Below are 18,551 nucleotides of genomic sequence, written 5' to 3'. Positions count from 1 at the left end.
ACAGCTTTAGGGAGAAAGGTTAGAGAGGTAGGCTAGAATTGATAGGGGACCCCAGGGACTTTATCAACCTATAGTCTGAGCTATCCTCAAATGTCTGACTCCCCATTATCTACTATTCACATGTAAAAATTGAAAAATAGCATTATACATTGTACTTCGCATATTCAGAGTGCCAATAACATAAGTTTTTATATATAGTGAAAAAAAACTGACCTTCAGCACTTAAATTGAAAAATGTTCATTACAATGTGAATTAGAAACAACATTTTTGCATTAACTAAATGTTATAGACTAATTCTTCAACTGGGATAACCATGTAATTTATCTTTAAACTGGGACACTTGAGTGAAAGGAAGTGCTATTAATAAATTATGACAGAACAAGGGACCTACACAAAGACCGATCCAGACAAGCCAGGACCACAGGGTCACCTTACCTTTAATCTATTTATTAAATGATCTTTGCAAAATGTATTTACACTCTGACCTGTCTCACTAAGTAAATAATGGGCATAACTGTTTTTGATGATTAACACTGTTGTTTGGGATCTGGTCCAAGTATGTAATAGTGAAGATAACAGGCAAAGAAATTCAATTGAAATTATATTGGCCACAATAACATTTTCTGGTCTGAGTTTACTTTTTTAGAGATCTCAACTTATTTATCTATTACTATTTATATTTTATGAGATAGGGTCTCACTCGGTCACCCAGGTGGGAGTGCAGTGGCATGACCATGGCTCACTAAAGCCTCTACCTCCCCAGCTTCAGGTGATCCAATGACCTCAGTCTCCCAGTAGGGGAACTACAGGCATGCACTGTCATGCCTGGCTAATTTTTATATTTTTGGCAGAGACAGGGTTTTACCATGTTGCCCAGGCTGGTCTCAAATTCCTGGGCTCGAATGATCCACCCACCTCAGCCTCCCAAAGTGCTGAGATTAGTGCTGTGCTCGGCCTATGGTTTCAACTTAAAAAAGAACTAATATCCTCAAGTTTTTTGTTTATTTAAAAGTCTGTAATCTTGACCTCTTGGGCTACAGGTATGAGCCAATGCAGCTGGCTAATTTTAAAAAAAAGACAAACTTTTTAAAAATAGAGACAGGGGTCTCACTGTGTTGCCCAGGCTGGTTTAGAACTCCTGGCCTCAAGCAATCCTGCTGCCTCAGCTTCCAAAAGCACTGTGATTGTAGGTATGAGCCACTGCGCATTGCCTATCTTCAAGTTTTTATATACCAAATTTTAAGAATTACATAGGTACATCAAGACCATTAAAAAAAAAATTCAAATGGTCATTGACTCTACTCACAAAGACTTAAAGGCTCTTTAACAATAAAGTGGAATCCCCTATCTCACAGAGAGGCAATCCAGCACAATGGTTAAGACTCTAAACCAACCAAGTCCAACGGAGCTTAAAGGTTAAAAAAAAGGAGAGGGAGACTCCATATCCAGACGGCCAGGCTTCTCTCATGAATATAAGCAAGCTATTTATCCTGTCTGTAATTTAGTTTCCTCATCTGCAAAATGGGGATAATCACAGAACTCTACTTATGAGATGATTAGAATGACTAAATAATGTAATATTTATAAAGTGCTTGGAACAATACTTCATACATAGTAAATACTGGATAAATATTTATTAAATAAATAAAATATAGATGATAGGCTTTCTAAAGTCACCACGTTAAAGGAAAAATATCTCAAAACTAAAATTACCCTTGAAAAGTTCCTTACAAACCCAAAGATTCTGACACCATGAGAAGTACTGGAGAATTATATTTGAATAAGCCACCAGAGATTCACATATTCCATCTCAGACTTGCTTCACGGCATATATTCCTTCACGGGCCTTAAGGGCAGGTGGTTCACCAACACTAAACTATTTCTCCAAGTATCTTTCTTTGTGGGAAGAAAAAAGGGTCAAATCCTTAAAGAAAGTGACTCTACTGGAATCATCCAAAAGCACTGTTATTCTACCAAGAAACTATCATAAAGAGATGGAGTGGGTTTCCCTTTAAAGATGAACATGCAATGAAAACACAAGTGGGCAAATATTTCTCTACCTGTCAAACATTCTCCTTGAGTGCAGCTCCTCCACCACGTTCACCCTGCATTGTGTTAGAGGCAGCCATCCCAGGATCGTGTTCTACACCTTCCTCAACAGTCTCCTTGGGGCTTGTGGCCGTCCTGTGAGGCATTAGTTCTCCCTTGCAAAGAAAAAACAATGTCCCACATCTGTATTATTGATGTCTCTTCCATTTGACCCCCTCCCTCTGGGCTATTTGTCTAGCCATTAAGCACTTACAGATGTTCAGCCAATCACTTGGGCGGACTGCATGCAACGTTAGTTCTAACCCTGCTGTGATTGGGCGGGTAGTGGGTGGCTCATGCCCTGCCACTAACTGCTCTGAGGCTGTTTGTTCCACTGGAACTTTCTGAGCTGTTCCATTTTAAGGTTTCACTAAGGGAGAGAAAACATTCTTAAGTTTATTTGATTACTTATTTGTCCTTCCAAGGTCAGTGTTTCCTAAATAATGCCCCTCTTGGGCATTCTATTCAAATCGTCCTGGAAAGAAACATTCTGCATCATAATGTGTGATGCTGACCTGACTTCTAACTCTCTTTTAACCTGAGTTGGAAACCCAAAGATCATATCCATGATTGCACTGATGCTTTACAAGGAAATGGTTTTAAATCTTTTGTTTCCTGAAGGTCGATATTCATAAAAATTGTCCTAAGATTAAGTAGCTGATGGTCTCAAAAAATAAGCAAGTAAATCTTCCCGCTGATCACAGCAGTCTCAACTTTTTTTTTATTTAAATAGAGACAAGGTCTCATTGTATTTCCCAGGTTGGTCTTGAAACCCTGTTCTCAAATGATCATCCCACCTCAGCCTCCCAAAGAGCTGAGTGGCATGAGCCACAACACCCAGCCAGCAGTCTCAACTTTTTTCTTTTGAAACAGAGTCTCACTCTGTCACCCAGGCTGGAGTGCAGTGGCATGATTTCGGCTCACTGCAACCTCTGCCTCATGGGTTCAAGCGATTCTTGTGCCTCTGCCTGATTAGCTGGAATTACAGGTGCACACCACCAGTCAGCTAATTTTTGTATTGCTAGTAGAGATGAGGTTTCACCATGTTGGCAAGGCTGGTCTTAAACTCTCAACCTCAAGTTATTTACCCGCCTCGACCTCCCAAAGTGTTGGGATTACAGGCATGAGCCACAGTGCCTGGCCAGTCTCAACTTTTATAGGGCAGTATCTAAGTTCCTTCAGGTCACATGTTGAGTTGATATTGTGCTCTCTGGTTTTACAAGTTTACTTAACAATGAAACACATATACTTGATTGGACACCTAACAGCACAGGATGTGATGATCTTTTAAAAAGACCATATTGACAGTTGCAATACGTGCCTTGCCTTATTATTAGGATAAGGCTCTACTTTTCCTCCAGGATGGCTTGTGGCCATGAGCCACTTCGGTAGAATAGTGTTCTTAAGAAAACTCAAGGGAAACAGGGATGTGGCCTCTGGTGTGAAAAGTAGCTTCTCTTTAGAAGGTGAAGAGACCAGGAACTGAGTAATACCTCTGAGCACGGAATCTCTTTTGATGAGTCATCATTTTTCACCTTTTTGCATTGCATCTTGGCTGCAGCATGCCTCTGTCGTTTTCGCGTCCTTGGTTTGTCAAATATCTTGATAGTGCCTATGACAGGAAAATAGGTGCTATCTGCTGGCTAATAACACACATGTCCAAAATCTCTTATCCTATTATTAGAATAAAAACCAACCTTAAAACTCATTTAATTCTCCAGCTTTATGGATTAGGAAAATGGGGGAAATAAGAATTGAGACTAACTCATCATGACATAACTAGTTGGGAAATGGCTACATATATGTAACTTCTCCCTCATACAGATTAAATAGTAAGTGTATAGGTTATTACAGAAATTTTAATTTATGTGATTGAAATGACAAATCTTGTAGTTCCTCAAAGGAATTAAATCCTATAGATGAAGGGGAAATGCATTTTACTAGTCATGAAAAGATAGCACTCCCTAGGCTTCAAGATTGGAGACAATAATGTCAATCACTATATGATTTAAGGATTAAGGGCTGGGCACCGTGGCTCAAGCCTGTAATCCCAGCACTTTGGGAGGCTGAGGCCAGCAGATCACATGAGGCCAGGAATTCAAGACCAGCCTGACCAACATAGTGAAACCCCATCTCTATTAAAAATACAAAATTAGCCAGGCATGGTGGTGCAAGCCTGTAATCCCAGCTACTCAGGAGGCTGAGGCAGGAGAATCACTTGAAACCAGGAGGGAGAGGTTGCAGTGAGCCAAGATCACGCCACCACACTCAGCCTGGGTAACAAGAGCGAAACTCCATCTCAAGAAGAAAAAAAAGAAAAAAAGGATTAAGATGGAGAGTTGAGGCCGGGTACAGTGGCTCACGCCTGTAATCCCATCACTTTGTGGGGCTGAGGCAGGCAGATCACGAGGTCAGGAGATTGAGACCATCTGGCCAACATGGTGAAACCCTGTCTCTACTAAAAATACAAAACAAGTTAGCCGGGCGTGGTGGAGTACACCGGTAGTCGCAGCTACTGAGGGGGCTGAGGCAGGAGAATCGCTTGAACCCAGAAGGCGGAGGCTACAGTGAGCTGAGATCGCGCCACTGTACTGCAGCCTGGTCGACAGAGCCAGACTCTGTCTCAAACCAAAAAAAAAAAAAAGAAATTCTTCTAGTCCCTCCCGCATTTTCCATTAAACACATTTCAACTGTGTTATAGAAACACAAAGATGAATATAAGAGGTATTTCATAAAACATTCCAGGATATTTCTGCTAGTTAACAATATGAAAGCTGGAGTTTTGAAGACTGCCTCAGTGAGCTCTTTTTTTGACTGCCTGATTTGAGCTGGAGAAGCTCTGCCATCAAAACTGCTCGCAGCCTAACACTATAAGACAACTTAATATGAGCATAACAGAAAGGTTTGAAATTCTCATAAGCTGGAACACTCACACAAAATTTATAATGGATAAAGTTCATGTTTTAGGTTTTATTTTAAAAATGAAATATAAAAGTATAGGAAAAGAGCTGATGTTATTATTATTACTACTATTATTTTAAGAGACATGGTCTCTCACTGTTGCCCAGGCTACAGTGCCTGCTGTGAGCAACAGCTCACTGTAGCCTTAACCTCTAGGACTCAAGGGATCCTCCCACATCAGCTTAACAAGCAGCTGTGACTAGAGACATACACCACCATGCCTAGCTGATGTTTTTTAAATTGTAGATAGAGACAGGGTCTCACTAAGTGCCAAGCCTGGTCTGGGTGGAACACCTGGCCTCAAGTGATCCTCTTATCTCAGCCTCCCAAAGCGCTGGCATTGCAGTTGTGGGCCACCATGATCGGCCTGATATTATTTTGAAAGCAGCCTATTTTTAAATCTTACAAGCAAATTGACCAACCTATGGGATTACAATTGCCGCATGGCTAAATAAGCTAACATATTGCTAGATTTACTTGTTAGAAAGTTTAATAATCGTAGGTCACATGAAATATAATCTTGCCTCCATGATACTCTTTGCTGGCAGATCATGTCTGCTGCAGTGTGCTCAAATTTGGAATAACATTTCAAAAATGACACTAATCAATAAATGGCTTTGGCAGACAAATGAAGAGTGGAAGACAGAAGTGGCAAGGAGGAAACCTGGGGTGGATAAGAAGACAGGAATATGACCATGAAATTGGTCAGGTGTGGATTTAGTTCCCTGACCTTGCTACCTTGTTCATCTTCACTTTTCTTCTATAAAACAGGAATACTATAGATAATAACCGAACTCTCTGTAATGCTTTAGAGAGATTACAGGTAGCATTCCTACTAAAAGTCCTGGTAGAGTAGATGTTCAATTTATGAATATTTTATCTGTTTCAGGAAGCAGATTTTGGGCAAACCAGTTTGAAAACTTGTACCTCACTGGTCTGGCTTACACATGAAACATTTTTTGTGGTTAATGGACAAAGTGCTTCAAACTTACTACTGTATTACATTCTTTAAATCTCAAAAATACTCACCTCCACCAAAATCTTTTGAAAAAGATGCGGCACAAGATTCAGTTATTCCATTCTCCAGGTGACCAGCTTCTTAAGCACTACAAATAAGTGAAAACAACACCATTTACAGATGAATGAAAAAAATAAACCCTTTACCTTATATGCCAAAGTCTAAATTGTCAGCTGCTATGGATATACACTTTTGACTTGTTTTAGCAATTAAAAAAATCAACATGACCACAGTAAACGGTTAAACAGAAACTTCAGGGGGAAAAGGAATCAGATTTAAAAATGCTCCAACAGACTGGGCACGGTGGCTCACATCTGTAATCCTAGCACTTTGGGAGGCTGAGGCGGGTGGATCACCTGAGGTTGGGAGTTGAAGACCAGCCTGACCAACATGGAGAAACCCCGTCACTACTAAAAATGCAAAATTAACCGGGCATGATGGCACATGCCTGTAATCCCAGCTACTTGGGAGACTGAGGCAGGAGAATTGCTTGAACCCGGAGGGAGGAGGTTGTAGTGAGCCGAGATCGCACCATTGCACTCCAGCCTGGGCAAGGAGAGAGACTCCATCTCAAAAAAACAGAAACAAAAACAAAAATTAAAAAAAAGCAACAACAAAAAAAACTCCAACAGACCTGTGAACACCACAATAAAGACTGGCCAGAGATTTCCAACATATAGACTATATAGACCAGATACACAATGCTTTCTGTGACTGAAATAGAGAAAGAGAAGGGGTATGTACCCAGAGACCCACAGGTTCAATGTTATTGCACTGCACCCTGTACTTAAAATCCATCTTCCTGGCCAGGCACGGTGGCTCATGCCTGTAATCTCAGCACTTTGGGAGGCCAAGGGGGACAGATCATCTGAGGTCAGGAGTTTGAATCCAGCTTGGCCAACCATGGCCAACATGGTGAAACCCCGTTTCTACTAAAAATACAAAAATTAGCTAGGTGCGGGAGCACACGCCTGTAATCCCAGCTACTCGGGAGGCTGAGGCAGAATTGTTTGAGCCCAGTCGGTGGAGGTAGCATTGAGCGAAGATCGCACCACTGAGCTCCAGCCTGGAGACAGAGCAAGTCTCAAAAAAAAAAAAAGAAAAATAATCCATCTTCCTACAATTGTGTTCACAGCTACTAGATTTGACACAGACCTGTTTACTTGGTGAACCGTACATTAAACAGTTCTGAAATACTGAATGGCATTCCAACTTAAAATGACTTCAGATTAATCCAAATTAAAGCAACATTAAAACTCAAAACAAATACTCAACATCAGGAGTCTAATCAAGGGCCAAACATTTGATTCACCCACTAATACTTGTATGAATTAGTTCATCCCAAGCAAATGTCTTTTCCTACAAGAATGATAATATTCCTCATCATAACTGTAAAACAACATGTAGTGGTCACAAAAAGTCAATACAATAAAGGCCCTTCTGTCCGGGCATGGTGGCTCACGACTGTAATCCCAGCATGTTGGGAGGGTGAGGCGGGTGGATCACCTGAGGTCGGGAGTTCGAGACCAGCCTGACTACCATGGAGAAACCCCGTCTCTACTAAAAATACAAAAAATTAGCCGGGCATGGTGGCACATCCCTGTAATCCCAGCTACTCGGGAGGCTGGGGTAGGAGAATCGCTTGAACCTGGGAGGTGGAGGTTGTGGTGAGCCAAGATCACGCCATTGCATCCAGCCTGGGCAACAAGAGCAAAACTCCATTTCAAATAAATCAATAAATAAAAAATAAAGGCCATTCTTGCTGTAGAGTTTCTAATGCTTGGGACTAAAACAAGATAAAATACAGCTGTGAATTTCTCAATGCTCATTTTATCATATTAATAAATCATAAGACTGCAATTCTCCTCATGTTCAGTATATATCAGAAGTCTAACCACGTGAAGTAAAATGAATGGGCAAATGTTAGGTATCCAATTCAACAAAACGAGACTCCTAGACAAATCCACAAAATACATTTCCGCAATTTTTTTTAAATACCAATCATTTCATTTAGATAACAAATTAGTTCATTGTTTAACAGTTACCCAAAAGCTGTGGAATAAAATAATTACAATGCTCCCCAAACTACAGTCAGAGAATAATGCAGGAAATATTCTCATTTCTATTCTGATCAATTTTATAAATTAAAATAAAAATTAAGAGCGCACACACACACACACCCACCCACCCACCCATGCACACACACAAGAATCATACCATATGAATAAAAATCAAACTGTTCTGTTTAGAATGAAAAAGACCAAAGAACTTCTTAGAGGATGTGACTAAGATTCCAGTGACTTACTGTGTACATATAGTCTAGTGTGGATATACATTCAGCCAGAGTACCCTTAAAGCACTACCAGAACAGATCATCTCTCATTCTGTTACTGATTATTCCACCTGCAGACAGGGTGGTGGTGTGCCTGGTAAACTAAAATGGAACTGAATCATGGCTTTAGCCTTATGACAAAATATACCTCAGGGTAACCAGGACTTCAACAATGAAGTAGACCAGGTCAGATGGCAAGACAGACTCCCAAACAGACAAGAAGGCACTTTTCTCCAGAGTTTGGTGCTAGCCATAACCAATAATTCTGATTTTCTCTTGCTCTGATCCCAAATTTAATGGCAATCTCCTCTCCCCAAAAGTAAAAATTCAACAGTGACAAAGAGTTATTAAGCATAATTAATACTTAAAAGAGATTAGGCATCTGAGAGATGGTGAGGATAAATATCAGGGAATTTTTTTTTTTTTTTTTTGAGAGAGAGAGAGTCTGGCTCTGTCACCTAGGCTGGAGTGCAGTGGCACGACCTTGGCTCACTACAACCTCTGCCTCCCAGGTTCCAGCAATTCTCCTGTCTCAGCCTCCCGAGTAGCTGGGATTACAGGCAGACACCACGACACCCAACTATTTTTTTGTATTATTAGTAGAGATGGGATTTCACCACGTTGGCCAGGCTGGTCTCCAACTCCTGACCTCAAGTGATCTGCCCGCTTTGGCCTCCCAAACTGCTGGGATTACAGGTGTGAGCCACCGTGCCCAGCCAATATCAGGGATTTTTTGGTAAATGGTGGTAAAACAACTGGACATCAATATGGGGAAGAACAAAACTCCGTCTCAAAAATTCAAGATGGAACAAAGATCTGTATGTGAAACCAGAACCAAAAAGCTCCTAAAAGAAAACACAGGAAGAACACGTTTGTGTCCATGGGGTACACAAAGATTTCACTGATTGATTGACTGACTGAGACAGGGTCTTGCTCTGTCACCCAGGGTGGAGTGCAATAGTGCACTCATAGCTCACTGCAGCCTTGACCTCCAGGGCTCAAGACATCCTACCACTTCAGCCTTCTGAGTAGCTGGGAGCAGACACGCAACACCACAGCCGTTTTCTGGTGTTTTTGGCATTGTGTTTTGTTTTGTAGAGACAAGGTCTCCTTTATTGCCCAGGCTGGTCTCAAACTCCTGAGCTTAAGCAATCCTACCGCCTTAGGTTCCCTAAGTCCCCGGATTATAGGCTTGAGCCATCACACTAGATTTCTTGAATAAAACACAAAAAGTATGAATCACACAAAAAAATTGATACCCCGTCCCTACCAAAAAAAGAGAAAAAATTATCTGGGGAGCCTGGGAGGCAGAGATTACAGTGAGCCCAAATTATGCCACTGCACTCCAGCCTGGGTGACAGAATCAGACCCTGTCTCAAAAAAAAAAAACAAAAAAAAAAAAACAAAAAAAAACCCAAAAGGGCTACAACGACATGGCAATAGGATAGAGTAGACTAGTGATGTTTGAGAGAGTAGTTTAGTAGAAAACAGTTAAGAGGATTTGAACCCAGAAAAGAAATGATAACAAACACAAACTTAATCTTAAAAGCATTTTAAAATTTTTTTCACTTGGAAAGGACACCTGAAACCAGTTTATACACATACATGGTCACACAACTGCAAAACAGCCTTTCCTGTAGGAAATCTCAGATCATGTATGCCTGCTGACACACACATTAATTTCTATATGTATGTACATCAACGTTATAACTACTACTCAAAATGTCATTTTTAAAATTCCTCATTTCCTGAGTTTCTTTCTTTTAGAACTTACAAAAATAACATACCTTTTTAGAAAGGCCAAGGTCCCCCTTCTTGGGCATAAATCCAGGGTCTAAATCATTGGATTCAAGAAGTTTCTTAGTTGGTTTTCTTTGATGTTTACTTTCATAAAGTCCTGAAATGCATGTATCTTTACATTAAATGATTTAGAAACTGGGCACAAGTTAATTTTTTAAAAATCTGTATACCACACAAAGTGAATCTCAATGTTTTTGATGTTTTCTCCATCATCTTATGGGAAGAGGCAGGATGGTAATTTGATTATAAAATATTAGTAAACAAAACAAGTAAACAGTTCTCAATGCAAGCACAATCTAATGTGAGGGATGTGTGTGTGTTGACTTTAAATCACAAAATAACTAAGGGAGAAATCAAAAGGACAGAACTATCTTTATGACAACCGATTGTTGGTGAGGACAAAATAAGGAGGAGTGAAATAGAGCTTGGATAATGGTCATAAATGGACCAAGATTACAGTTTCTGCTCTGCCCCTAAGAAAATAAAATTCAATAGGTAAAAGATAATTCATAGGATCACTCAAGAATTATATAAAACAGCTGACTTAATAAATCGAGTTTGGCACATAATAGGTACTGAAACAACAACTATCTTTACTATTCTTTCAAAAATCTTTTTAATTATACCCAACTAGTTTAAGCACAACTGGAATCATTTCTTTAAGGAATAACATCAAAAGCTCCTGTTGATGATGTAAAAAAGTTACATCCAAAATTTAAAGGGGTACAGAAAAGAGGATTCTTCCCATTCCTTGACTGCCTAGAATATTCAATAGTTACAAGGTGAATTAGAGACAATATGTTTAGATCGAACTCTCCCCAGGTGATTTATAAAGAATGATCAAGTGAGAAGTAACTGGTAATTAACTTCTAATGAACTGGTAATTACTATGTTGTCAGGTAGATAACATCATATATTAATACATTATGATCTCCATTTTATAGATGAGGAAACAAGTTCAGAGACTAAACAACTTCCCAAGTAACACAAGGACTGGTGGAGCCAGCACTTGAAGCACAGTGTTTATTCCACTAATGTGTGGTGCCCCTCTTGAAGCCCTGTTATTCTGGTTGTTAATTTACACAGTGGCTGATCAACAATCATGAAGAGCAACACTGGAGCAAGGAGCATAGTTATCAAAAATACGTCTCCTTGATAGCGTGCTACAATTCATAGTAACTATATCTAATTAGCCATCATTGTAAGTATTTCCAAGGACAAAAGGGGGTAGTTTATTGTATATAGATACAATGTTGGCTTTACATCAAAACATACTAAAATCTCCTGCTTCCTCTAATCATATCTGCTCAAATACTGAGACCCCAACCACACCTTACCTGGCGTTTTAACTAGCAATTCCTCAGACTCAAGGGCAGGCCGTGGAGAGACTCCCAGAGCCACAGGTACAGACAAGGTCAGCTGTGGCAACTCAGCATGTCCACCTCCAAGTTCTGACTGAGCCGCCAAGGAGCCCTCCAAAAATGGAACCTTCTTTTTTTTTTTGAGACAGAGTCTTGCTGTGTCACCCAGGCTGGAGTGCAGTCACAGGATCCCCACTCATTGCACGCTCAGTCCTCCAGGTTCACGCCATTCTCCTGCCTCAGCCTCCCTAGTAGCAGGGACTACAGGCTCCCGCCACCATGCCCGGCTAATTTTTTGTATTTATAGTTGAGACAGGGTTTCACCATGTTAGCCAGGATGGTCTCCATCTCCTCACCTCGTGATCCACCCACCTCGGCCTCCCAAAGTGCTGGGATTACAGGCGTGAGCCACTGCGCCTGGTCTACAGAGCCTCCCTTTCAAGAACTGGAAGCTCTTCTTTGGTTGAAATCAAAGAATTCTCATCCACCTGCTTGTTCTGAGCACTAGATCGACCTCAGGCTAGAAGGCTTTCCTCTTCACAGCGGGAACTTACCTAAGAACAAAAAATAAAATTAGAGTCCACAGGCCAAAATTGTTGTAATTTAAGTGTCAAAAAGAATAACGCACTTTAAAAGGAATGAAATTCTGACAAAGGCTACAAAAAGTGGATGAACCTTGAAGACATTATGTATGCTAAGGGAAATTACTTAGACACAAAGAACAAATATCAAATGATTTCAAGTATATGCGGTATCCAGAATAAGAAAATTCTTAAGACAGAATATAGAATGGCAATTGCCAGGGGCTGCGCAGAAAAGGGAGTTATTGGTTAATGGGTATTGACTTTTAGTTTGGAAAGATGAAAAAAATTATTGAGATGGATGGTGGAGATGGTTGCACAACAATGTAACTGTGCTTCAAGCCACTGAACTGTACACTTACAAATGGATAAAACAGGCCCAGCGCTGTGGCTCATGCCTATAATCTGAGCACTTTGGGAGGGCGAGGCGGGCAGATCACGAGGTCAGGAGATCGAGACCATCCTGGCTAACACGGTGAAGCCCCGTCTCTACTAAAAATGCAAAAAATTAGCCAGGAGTGCTGGCGGGCACCTGTAGTCCCAGCTACATGGGAGGCTGAGGCAGAAGGAGGTGTGAATTTGGGAGATGGAGCTTGCAGTGAGCCGAGATCATACCACTGAACTCCAGCCTGGGCGAGAGTGAGACTCTCTCAAAAAAAAAAAAAAAAAAAGATAAAATAATAAAATGTTTTATATATATGTATATTTAACCAAAATTAAATAAAGAAAAAAATGAAGTTGACTGAGATACACTGAAGCTATAATATTGATAAGTCCACAACAATAATTCAAAGGCAGGGGAAAAAGACTGCTCTAATGTCTCCAATTAAAACAACTACTAATGAACTCCTTAATGTTACAATCGGTAATTAATGGGAAAGAAAGAAGCACTTATTCTGCCTTTCAAGTATTTCAGGACAATAATAGAGTCCAGTTAATGAAAGAGACTATCAGTTAATAAAAATAGAGAAAATAATAAAATCTGAAAGTCTTCATTTTGTAACCTCTAATAAAATTATTAATATAGGTAAAGATCTTCAACTGGGGTTTTCAAAAAACCATCAGGGAAGCTGGGCGTGGTGGCTCACACCTGTAATCCCAACACTCTGGGAGGCTCAGGCAGAAAGATCACTGGAGCCCAGGAATTCCAGACTAGCAAGGGCAACATAGTGGGATATCGCCTCTACAAAATACTTGTTGTTAAAAATTAGCCAGGTGTGGTAGTGTGCACCTGTGGTCCCAACTACTCAGGAGGCTGAGATGAAAGGATTGCTTAAATCCAGGAGGTCAAGGCTGCCGTGAACCGTGTTCATGCATCTCTGCACTCCAGCTTGGGCAAGACCCTATCTCAATTTTAAAAAAGAAAAAACAAACTGTCGGGGAATGGCTGATGGGAATAAAACATTCCTTTTTTTTTAAACCCTCAATATGCAATGTATTACACATTATCATCTCTGATATAGTCTAGCTAAAAATGTTCAACTTCAATCTATCAAACTGATAGCTTCTATCTTCCACTTCACAGAGAACAGGAGATAGAGAAAACAATCTAAGTGACACCTATGAGAAAGCAATTACACAAATATAGAGAAGTAGATAACTTTACATGTCACTCTCTTATAGACATGATCCTGATCATGAAAAAAGGGATTGTTCTGAATTCAAAGTGATTTGAGAACCATAACAACCAGTCACAATGAGTAGTCCTAGACTGAGTCCCGGTATGAATAATCCAAAGGTAAAGGTTAGGGGATAACTGGTGAAATCTGAAAGACAGCTGATGTCAGATAAACAGATCTTATATAAGATGTAAGTCTGTTAAATTGATTATAAAGGAAAATGTTCCATTTTTTAACTACATATTAACCTATGTAGGTGTAGAATGTCAAAATGTCTCTAAATACTTCATTTTAAAAAAACTGAATTAAAAAATAAGACAAATAAGATGTATTTATTTTTGAAATTAGGGTCAGACTATATATATTTCACTTTATATCCTATATTTTTACTTAAGATAAAATCATAACAATATTCCTAAGTCATTAAATACTCTTTGAAGACAAAGAGGAAAAAATATATACATAAAGAAATATAATATGTAGACTCATTTATATATTTCCTGAATAACCACTAAATCCTAAGTACTGTGCTAGAAGCTGAGAATAAAAAACAAGATCCCAGTTACGGAAATTATTATTTCATGAAGCTAAAGTATGACACTGAAGATAAAATTGCAGTTTCCTAAGGATCAGTGAAAGTTTGCCGAAATTTTGCAACACACCTTGTGCACCTGCTCCTGTATCTTCTTTTGTTTTTTCTTAGGAGTAAATATCTGATCATATTCTTCTGTATATTCCAAAAGCCACTTGCTTGGCTTCCTAAGGCGTTTCTTCTCTGACCGCACAGCTAAAAGATGATAAACAAGTTCAATATTAATCCAAAAGTTTCAGGAAAACCCACTGTTTTTATGAGACCATCTGGTACTCCCAAAAGTAACCAGATGGGAAACCACATAGTAAAATAGACTATGGCTTAAGATGCAAGAGGCACAAAATGGCTTATGTTTTCTCATATGCAAAAGGAACTGGGGGAGACAAAAGGACTTGTGTTACCTTATATACACATACAACAGAATATATGGGGCCCATCCAATATTAAGGAAAAGGTTAAATTTAAAGCCAGGTCTTATAGTCACTGACGCCTGTACATATAAAGCTAATATACACCTAACAAAAATATAGCATCTAGATCAGGTAAACGGGTAAAATACATCTTGAGTTACAGGTTAAGTATGCCTTATCTGAAATGCTTGGGATCAGAAGTGATTCAGAATTTTTCATATTTTGGAATATTTGCATCTACATAATAAGTTATCTTGGGGATGGGACCCAAGTTGAAACACCAGACTCATTTATGTATTATATACATCTTTTATACACGTAGCCTGAAGGTAATTTTACAAAACATTTATTTTCTACATTACACAAAGTTTGTGTACAGTGAACCGTAAGAAAGCAAAAGTGTCATTATCTCAGCCACCCACGTGGAATATCTGTGGTTGTTTGGCATTACCATCATTCCTGCCTCTGAATTTATATGCTACTGATAGGCAAACATTTCCTTACACTTATTCACACATAAGTACTTAACAGTAAAAATATGACATACCCTTAACACAGTGAGAAAGTAGTGTGTTCAGGGTAGCTAAGCAGCACAGTACCATCACTAGAATACTTGTACCGGCTGATAAAAAAACAGTAATAACAATGTCGGGCTTTGTGTCTCCATCTATGATGCTGTGTTTTGATTAAAAGGTTACTGTATCCTGTTTTATTTTATAAGGTAAGCAGAGGCCGGGCGCGGTGGCTCACGCCTGTAATCCCAGCACTTTGGGAGGCCGAGGTGGGCAGATCACAAGGTCAGGAGATCGAGACCGTCCTGCCTAACACGGTGAAACCCCGTCTCTACTAAAAACACAAAAAATTAGCCGGCCATGGTGGCGGGTGCCTGGAGTCCCAGCTACTCCGGAGACTGAGGCAGGAGAATGGTGTGAACCCGGGAGGCCGAGCTTGCAGTGAGCTGAGATCATGCCACTGCACTCCAGCCTCGGCGACAGAGCGAGACTGCGTCTCAAAAAAAAAAGACTTTCTAATCATATTGGAAATGTGTAACAAGGGCCAAGTACTGTGTATTAAACTTAATAAATCAAAACAACAGGCCCTCTAAGGCCAACACGGTGAAACCCCGTCTTTACTAAAAATACAAAAATTAGTCGGGCATGCATGGTGGCTCACACTTGTAATCCCAGCTACTCAGAAGGCTGAGGTGGAGAGAATCACTTGAATTCGGGAGGCGGAGCTTGCAGTGAGCCAAGATTGCACCACTGCAACCAGCCTGGGCGACAGAGCAAGACTGCGTCTCAAAAAAAAAGACTTTCTAATCATATTGTAAATGTGTAACAAGGAGCAAGTACTGTGTATTAAACTTAATAAATCAAAACAACAGGCCCTCTAAGACACAAATGTGCCTCCCTGGGTTATCTGCCTAACCCATCATAGGAACTCAATTCAGCATTAAACTGGTTTTAGATCAAGACACTAGAACTCATATTTAGCAGTTATTAAATTACAATTATTAAGAAAAAAACTTTATTAGGTAAAGTCCTTTACTCCAAAATGTTTCTCAAAATACATAGACACTAATATAAAAACAATTATTAAAACAACTTTGCCTGAATCTCAGGATTTCAGAAATATGAAAGTACTCATGTCTCACCTCTCCCATCCACTTAAAATGACAAAAACAGACCATTATAGTTAAATCAAAGGACATGTTTAAAGAGAAGCAAACCCAAAGAGTAACTACACCAATTCTTGACCCAATTCTCTGTGCTCTGTCTTGTGTAACATTACACTATGAATAACAATCCCATCATCCACAACAGCTTTTTTTTTTTTTTTTTTTGAAACAGGTTTGCTCTCATTGCCCAGGCTGGAGTGCAATGGCGTGATCTTGACTCACTGCAACCTCTGCCTCCTGGGTTCAAGCGATTCTCCTGCCTCAGCTTCCCGAGTAGCTGGGATTACAGGCATACACCAGTATGCCTGGCTAATTTTGTATTTTTAATAGAGATGAGGTTTCACCATGTTGGTCAGGCTGGTCTCCAACTCCTGACCTCAGGGGATCCACCCACCTCGGCCTCCCAAACTGCCGGGATTACAGGCGTGAGCCACTGCGCCTGGCCACACAACACAGTTCTAAACACTGGACTCTCATATCTACCAACACTCAACACCTGTTTAAAAAGAAAAGGAAAAATTAGGAAGGGGCAATAACACTTCAGTGTAAGTATCCATGATCAACTACTGCTTAACAGCCTACACCACTTTTGATGAACAGTCAAGGCAGATTACTTAATACTTAAAATGGTTAACCTTAGGGAGTAGGAAAATACACAGACACACACAAAATATTTCAAACACTTCTTTTTGCTGCTAAGGAGTTCCAAAAGTAGTTTTTCCAAGCTATTTCCAAATAAAAGTAGATTAGGTGTAAAGAACTGTCTATCGAAATATTACTGTTATTTATTTAATAACGTCCTGACAAGCTTGCAATTATCTCATTAAATCAAAAAATTAGGACCTAAGGCCAACACTGTTTCCTCATATTCTTGATGTGAAAATCTGAGCACTCCTCTTAATAAGGAGTTACAAATACAAAACAAACAGCTCAACTGAACTAACTCCTCTCTCCAGAAACACAAACACAAGGCCTCATAATGAGTGAGTTCCTAGCGGCCATAATTACTGCAACTTACTTCTCCAATTTTCCCCTCCACAGTTAACTCAACAGCTCAAAAACTGTCAGTAACAACAGTCACCATGATATGGTTAGGAGTGTGGCAGATTTCTTAACCAGTAATAATAGGAAAAAAATTTTGCCTATTAATAGATCTCAAGTTTCGTGCACTTGCAAGAAACTAATTAAAAGGCAGCCGTGCACGATCTACAAAAACAGCCATAAAGACTGTTAACATTTTAAGTTAAAGGAAACAAACCTGCTCCTCAATATAGCAAGATACAACTGACTTCCCCTTACATACCCTAAAAAAAGCCTTACATGAGAAATTTAAACATGGGAGCAGAAACACACCAACAAAAACACATGTCAAACCCCACCTGTATATCTGTTTGCAACCATATGGAGTCAAGGCGAGCCTGGGCAGCCAAACAGAAAGATTCAGAGGGCATCTTTTCTCCAGCTTCCTCCCAGGTCTCAGACCTGCAAGTAAGCATACATGTTGAAGACCTAACGCTTTTTAATAGTTTACAAAGACACTCCCGAAAGGTTTAATGCAGAAAAGGAAAGAGAGAGAGAGAGAACAGAAAGGGGGGCGAGAAGAGCTGGGGAGGGGAGTGAAAGGGAGAGAGGGAAAGAGGGAAGAGATGGAGGGAGAGGGAGGTGGGGAAGGGAAAGCCTCCTTCCAAGGTAGGCAGGGTGTGCCGAGTTTCTGCACCATGCTGACAAGACCTTGAGAATGGACGGTCACAGGAAGCCAAGTCACAATGTCATCTCCCTGCCCTCAAATCCAAAAGGTACACACAAGCCCATCGTTTTAACGACAAATGACAGCAGCATGAATCTGCCGCTTTACCCCACAGCAGGGCGCGTGCGTGAAACAAATCACTCAAAAGGATCGCCTGCAGAAAAACCCACAGCCGCCACCACTTGAGAGATGGAGAGAGGCCCGAGGCTGCGCCGCCGGCGGTCAGCGCGTCCACGCCCGCCTCCCGGGCTCCACCGCCCACCAGCCCCGCGCCCGCACCGCCCCCGCCACCGGCCGCCCAGGTGCCCCAGGCCAGGACCTGACGCGCAGGGCCCAGTGGCCTCGCCCCGCCGACGTGCGGAC

At 40.5% G+C, this 18,551-nt stretch overlaps 1 long non-coding RNA gene across 1 annotated transcript in view; it reads right to left on the bottom strand.

Moving 5' to 3' along the window:
* The window catches only part of LOC129014662 (uncharacterized), a 47,223-nt gene extending 28,802 nt beyond the window's left edge, over positions 1–18,421 (bottom strand). Inside the window, exons 1-8 of the long non-coding RNA XR_010124053.1 lie at positions 18,173–18,421; positions 17,821–17,923; positions 16,786–16,937; positions 14,424–14,548; positions 10,188–10,297; positions 6,080–6,156; positions 3,583–3,701; positions 2,062–2,205 (exon numbers count right to left, since the gene is read on the bottom strand). This is a non-coding gene — a long non-coding RNA (uncharacterized LOC129014662). The remainder of the gene's footprint in view (positions 1–2,061; positions 2,206–3,582; positions 3,702–6,079; positions 6,157–10,187; positions 10,298–14,423; positions 14,549–16,785; positions 16,938–17,820; positions 17,924–18,172) is intronic.
* Positions 18,422–18,551: the final 130 nt, after the last annotated feature.

This window comes from Pongo pygmaeus, chromosome 16 (genome assembly GCF_028885625.2).
Source record: "Pongo pygmaeus isolate AG05252 chromosome 16, NHGRI_mPonPyg2-v2.0_pri, whole genome shotgun sequence".
NCBI classification, from domain to species: domain Eukaryota; kingdom Metazoa; phylum Chordata; class Mammalia; order Primates; family Hominidae; genus Pongo; species Pongo pygmaeus.
Note: the sequence above shows the minus strand (reverse complement) of the source record. Positions and strands in the feature narration are given on the sequence as shown.